This window comes from Galeopterus variegatus, unplaced genomic scaffold (assembly GCF_000696425.1).
Source record: "Galeopterus variegatus unplaced genomic scaffold, G_variegatus-3.0.2 Scaffold6077, whole genome shotgun sequence".
Taxonomy (NCBI): domain Eukaryota; kingdom Metazoa; phylum Chordata; class Mammalia; order Dermoptera; family Cynocephalidae; genus Galeopterus; species Galeopterus variegatus.
In genome coordinates, this window is record NW_007732188.1 from 132529 (window position 1) to 139176 (window position 6648).

Consider the following 6648-nt stretch of genomic DNA (forward strand, 5'->3'; position numbering starts at 1 on the left):
GTCTTTTGTCTTTTTTCCATGTCCGGCAACGGATCGCAACCCTCAGTGTCGCCCCCGTACCGGACCGGGACCGGCAACGGGATTGCAAGCCTCGGCGTTGCTCCCACGCCTCGCTCAGCCAGTGAGCGGGAGCCGGTCTGTATGTGGGATCCGAACCCTCGGACGGGAGCGCCGCCGCGCTTCCCAAGCGGCGCACTATCCAGTGCGCCACCGGGCCGGCCCATTGCCTATTACTTTTAAGATTCTCTTTGTCTTTGAGATTTTCAAATTTCATTACAATGTACCTTGCAGAGGAAGTTTTTGGATTGAAATGGTTCTGGGATCTTCGATCCTCCTCTACCTGAAAATCCATTCTCTCCCTATATCTAGGAAATTTTCTGCTTTCATTTAATTGAATATACTTTCAATGCCTTTTTCTTTTTCCTCCCCTTCTGGAACATCCATCATTTGGATGTTTGTGCGGCTTCAAGTTCTCTGCTTGTTCTCTTTGACTTTTTTTTTTTTTATTCTTTTTTACTTTCTTTCTTTTTTTTTTTTTTTGGTTTGGTCCACTGTGTTATTTTGAAAAGGCTGTATTCAAGATCATGAATTCTTTCTTCTGCTCATTGTGGCAGGCTGTTAAAGCTCTTAGTTGTGTTTCAAATTTCATTTAATGACACTTCCAGTTACATGAGTTCTGCTACATTCTTTTTTGTAGAGCAACAGTCTCTTTGTACATTTCCTCCTTCAGATTCTGGATACTTTTCTTATTTTGTTGTGCTTTCTGCGTCATCTTCTAACTCAATGAGTTTCCTTGGGATTGTTGCTTGAAATTCCTATTCAGTCATTTCAAGGACTTCCTGCTCTATATGGTCTGGTACATGAAAATTATATTCCTTTGGTAGTGTCATAAGTTTTACTTCTCATATTTCTACTATCTCTATATTGGTCTCTAATTGCCTGGTAGAGCAATTGTTTTCTCCTGATACTCCAGAGTGGGTTTTGAGGACAGGGAGTTCCTTTTGTTGATGTGTTTTATACTGACTACTGAATGGGTGATTTAGTACTGGTTTCAGGTAGATTCAGTAGTGTAGTCTCCATGTAGACACTTTCATAAAATTCAGTCTTGGAATTGTACATGGGTACAAAAAAATTATTAAAAATCTCTAGAAAAGTTTTTAAATATTTTGAAGTAAATATAAGTGAAAAGGTGACTCATCTAAATTTGTGGAATGAAGAAATAGGAATCCTTTCAAAAAATTACAGTATTGAACGCATATATTAAAAAAAAAAAGAAACAGCTAAAGTCAATAAGCTAAGTTTGTATCTTTGGAAACTAGAAAAAAAGAAAGAAAATTAAATTAAAAGGAAGCAGAAAAAAATTAGAGCAAAAATAAAATTAAGAAATTGAGAGAAAATTGTCAACAAAAGAGCTAATTCCCCAAAAAGATCAATAAAATTGATAAACCTACAACTAAGTGAACTAAAAACATAATGACACAAAACACATATTACTAATATCAGAAATGAAAAAGAGAAAATCACTACAGAGCCTATGAACATTAAAAGAAATAAATACTATGAACAACACTGACCACAAATTTGATAACCTAGATGAAATTGACCAATTCCTTGAAAGACACAATTTCCTAAAACTTACAAACACTAAAACATAGTATTAGAATAGGACTATTTCTATTATGAAAACAGAGTAAAAAAAAACCAAACAAACTTCAAAACAGAAAGCACCTGGGTCCAATGTGTTTACTGGGGAATTCACTGAAACATTTATTTGTTTTTAATTTAATTTTTATTTTTATTTCTTTTTTTTTTTTTTTCCCTTTTTTATTTGTCTTTTTTCGTGTCCGGCAACGGATCGCAACCCTCAGTGTCGCGCCCGTACCGGACCAGGACCAGCAACGGGATCGCAACCCTCGGTGTTGTGCCCGCACCTCGCTCAGCCAGTGAGAGGGAACCGGTCTGCATGTGGGATCCGAACCCTCGGCGGGAGCGCCACCGTGCTCCCAAGCGGCGCACTGTAGCAGTGCGCCACCAGGCCGGCCCTTATTTTTATTTCTTAAAGATGGCTGGTAAGGGGATCTTAATCGTTGACTTGGTGTTGTCAGCACTATGCTCTCCCAAGTGAGCTAATTGACCATCCCTTTATGGGGATCTGAAACCTTGGCCTTGGCGTTATCAGCACCACTCTCCCAAGTGAGTCACAGGCCAGCCCCATCCAAACATTTAAAAGGAAGAAATTATACCAACTCTTTGCCATCTATTTCAGAGAATAAATGATCAGATACCTCACAACATATTCTACAAGCACAACACTAAATACCAAAAACAGACAAAGATATTACAATGAAAAAGTAGAAACCATTATTGCACATGAAGATACAAATATCACCAAGAAAATATTCAAAAACCTAATCAAACAATGTTCACAAAGAATTATGCACCACAACCAAGTAGTATTTACAACGCAAGGCTTGTTCAGTACTTGAACATCAATTAATTTAATCCTTCACATCAAAACACCACAAACAAAGAAATTAGATAGTATATCAACAGATTCAGAAAAAGCCTTGGACAAAATACAGCACCCATTCATCATAAAAATTCTCAGTCAATTGGAAATAGAGGGGAACTTCACAACTTGATAAAGACTATATACAGGAAACTGTAGTTAACATTAGTATTCATGATGAAATACACAAAGCTTTCCCAGAAAATCAGGAACAAGGCAAGAATGGGCCCTCTCACCACTCACAACATTGCACTAAAAGTACTTCATACTGCAATAACAGAAGAAAATGAAATAAAAGATTACAGACAGGGAAAAATAAATCAATAAAATTGTCTTTGACTGCATCTGATAGGAGTATCTGTGTAAAAAATTCTAGTAAATAAATGAAAAATCTCCAGCAATTAATAAGCTATTGCAGCAAGATTGCAGGACACAAGGTTAGTAAACAAAATTTTATCACGTTTCAACATACCAGCAATGACCAAGTAGAATCTTGAATAAAAAACACAATACTATGTGTCAGAACCTCAAAAAGTGAAATAGTTGCAAATCATCTACATCATAAGAAATTAACATGAAGAATACATAATAAAAAGTCTTCCACAGCTATATGACAACAAAACAAATAACGTGTTTAAAAAACAAGAAAATGAAGGGGCTAGTAGCAATATGCCAGACGTATATCTACCCCTTTTAATAACTAGATTAAGTATAATTAGTATAAATATTCTACTTATGGCAAAAACTATCAGAATTGATAGGAAAGTAAGACCCAACAATATGCTATCCAGAGACATACACTTTAAATTCAAAGACACAAAGAGACTGAAAGTTAAAAAATTAAATTAAAAAATACTACACAAACACTAATTATGAAAAGCTTTAGTGGAAATATTAATACTAGATAAAAGAAGCTTCAGCACAAAATATAGTACCAGAAATAAATGGAGCACTGAAGGATATGGGACACACTATTGTCTCTGATAGCATGGAAAATGAAAAAGGTATCTCACCCTCTCAGGGGTCTGCCAAAGGAGACTTCTGTGAACAATGGGAAAAGTGCTACCTGGTCTCTTCTCTTTGTCACTAAGAAAATATGAGAAGAGAGAGAAATTAAAGAGGCTGGCTGGCCAGATTACTAAGATGGTTAGAAATGGATTTGATTACACCACAGTCAAGGGTTTGGATCCCCACATAGAGCATCCATCAATAAATAAATAAGTAACAATAAAACAAAGATGTTCAATTTTCAAACAAAATTTAAAGGGAATGTATAGGAGCAAAAACTTGCTGATTTTGAAGTAAAACTACTTTTTGATCCAAGTTTTTCCAATAAAATATTTTCAAAGACACAAACTACTTTGTAGCAAGAATCATAGTGTTTTGTAAAAAAAATATATATTTCCAGTATTTCAAGTACCATAGGGTATGATACATAGACAGTGCCTGATAAACAATAAAACTTCTTAAGAAATAGCTGCCTCAGAGACAAGGGGAGGCCAGAGAAAAAAAGGCACAGAGGTAGCATTGGTATAATGGATTACAGTACAATAGAAGCCTCTGCTTCTTAAAGAGGTATACAGGGGGCTGGCCCATGGCTCAGTTGGGAGAGCATGGTGCCAACAAAACCAAGGTTAAGGGTTAAGATCCCCTTACCAGCCATCTTAGAAAAAAAAATTTTTTAAAGATGTACACAGGGTATGGGCCGGCCCGGTGGCGCACTGCTGTAGTGCGCCGCTTGGGAAGCGTGGCGGCACTCCCTCCAAGGGTTCGGATCCCACATACAGACTGGTTCCCGCTCACTGGCTGAGCGAGGCGCGGGAGCAACACCGAGGGTTGCGATCCCGTTCCCGGTCCTAGTCCGGTACAGGGGCGACACTGAGGGTTGCGATCCATTGCCGGACACGGAAAAAGACAAAAAGGAAAAAAAAAAAAAAAAAAAAAAAAGATGTGCACAGGGTCATTATTTGTATCAAAAGGGCAAAATTAGAAAAAAAAATTTAACAGGGCCATTGGATTTTCAGGCATTTAAAAAAATGCAGTGCAGAAGCAGGAGGCATCTTTTCCAGTGACCAACACAAGGCCCAAATCAAAGAACTAAACCAGGTGCCAATGGGCACAACTAACTGCACAGACCAGGGTCTGCAGGTTGCCCCCCTTACCACCCACTCTGTCTAAAGGGAAGTACCCACATGTTTATGAAATTCTCCTCACTGTGAGCTGGCCACATGTCAAGCAGATGAAGATAACAGGCCACTGGACATGACTTAGTTGGGTTTTCAGTCAATTTTATAACGGTAGAAGATTTCTAGGGCTCGAGAGGGGCAAAGTATATTTTCCATGTGGTAGAAACTTGTGGCCAGAGAGCAAACTGTGGCCTATTAAAGATTGCTGGATATTCTTATTATTCCTCTTATTGAGAGGTGGAATCTAATAGCCTTCCTCTTGAATCAGGGCCAGTCTTAGTGATGTGCTTGACTAAGAGAACGTGGTGGGAAACATGCTTTGGTATCTGAGTGGAGATAACAAATAGCCTCTTCCTGGGCCTCTGCCTAGGCCTCTTGGACACTTGCCCTGGAGAAGGCTGACAAACCTGATTACCCTGAGACTGCCAGGCTATGAGAAAGTCCACCTGGACACAAAGAGAGAGCCAGATGTCTGCCAAATGTTCCCAGGCACTAGTGTTCTTCCACATTAGACCAGACACATCATGCAACAGCCAACGCACACTGCCCTTTTACAGGCTTAACCACAACATTCCAACATAGAGTGAGGAAGAAATTCTAATTCTAAGTAACTAAGTTTTGTGACACTTTGTTACACAGCTGATCACTGGAACACCAAAAAAGTCATTAGAGACCATAGACAGTACTCTTAATGCAACAGGAGGCATTTAGGTTCACATTGAACATTAGGTTCAAAATAAATAAAGCCAGAGTTCTAGTAACAAGATGGCGACGGGTCTGGAGCGGATGTGCCAGAGGACAGAGCGAGCCTGAGAAGTGTGCGCTGTGCTGCCAGAGTACTATTTGCATTTCCAAGAGCAACAAAAAACAAATAAATCACTGATCAACTAATGTACAATGAAAAAAAGCAACTACAGTCTCGAGGTTTTAGGGCCGATGCAAAAGAAGATTCCTGAGAGCGCCCTAACCGCACCGGGAGACCGAGCAGCCCAAGGCAACAAAGGCCAGGAAGGACAGCAGCGGCAACACAGAGACGGAGAGGAAGGTGCGGGACCGGCCCAGCTCTGGGAGCTTTGTGAGTGACCCCCAGCCCAGCCCCGCATGGGATAACAAATAGCCTCTTCCTGGGCCTCTGCCTAGGCCTCTTGGACACTTGCCCTGGAGAAGGCTGACAAACCTGATTACCCTGAGACTGCCAGGCTATGAGAAAGTCCACCTGGACACAAAGAGAGAGCCAGATGTCTGCCAAATGTTCCCAGGCACTAGTGTTCTTCCACATGAGACCAGACACATCATGCAACAGCCAACGCACACTGCCCTTTTACAGGCTTAACCACAACATTCCAACATAGAGTGAGGAAGAAATTCTAATTCTAAGTAACTAAGTTTTGTGACACTTTGTTACACAGCTGATCACTGGAACACCAAAAAAGTCATTAGAGACCATAGACAGTACTCTTAATGCAACAGGAGGCATTTAGGTTCACATTGAACATTAGGTTCAAAATAAATAAAGCCAGAGTTCTAGTAACAAGATGGCGACGGGTCTGGAGCGGATGTGCCAGAGGACAGAGCGAGCCTGAGAAGTGTGCGCTGTGCTGCCAGAGTACTATTTGCATTTCCAAGAGCAACAAAAAACAAATAAATCACTGATCAACTAATGTACAATGAAAAAAAGCAACTACAGTCTCGAGGTTTTAGGGCCGATGCAAAAGAAGATTCCTGAGAGCGCCCTAACCGCACCGGGAGACCGAGCAGCCCAAGGCAACAAAGGCCAGGAAGGACAGCAGCGGCAACACAGAGACGGAGAGGAAGGTGCGGGACCGGCCCAGCTCTGGGAGCTTTGTTAGTGACTTCCAGCCCAGCCCCGCTTGGGGGCAAAGGCTCGCCCGGCCCCCGCCTATCACACCAGGCTAGGCACTTTCATCAGCGCTGCCTCCATTTTCTCCGGGG

At 40.8% G+C, this 6648-nt stretch overlaps 1 protein-coding gene across 1 annotated transcript in view; it reads right to left on the reverse strand.

Annotated features, from left to right (window-relative positions):
* Window positions 1-3467, reverse strand: part of LOC103605780 (zinc finger protein 420-like) — a 29599-nt gene extending 26132 nt beyond the window's left edge. The window contains 1 exon segment of the mRNA XM_008590408.1: window positions 3445-3467. The gene's annotated coding sequence lies outside the window, so the exon portion shown is untranslated.
* Between the last annotated feature and the right edge of the window lie 3181 nt (window positions 3468-6648).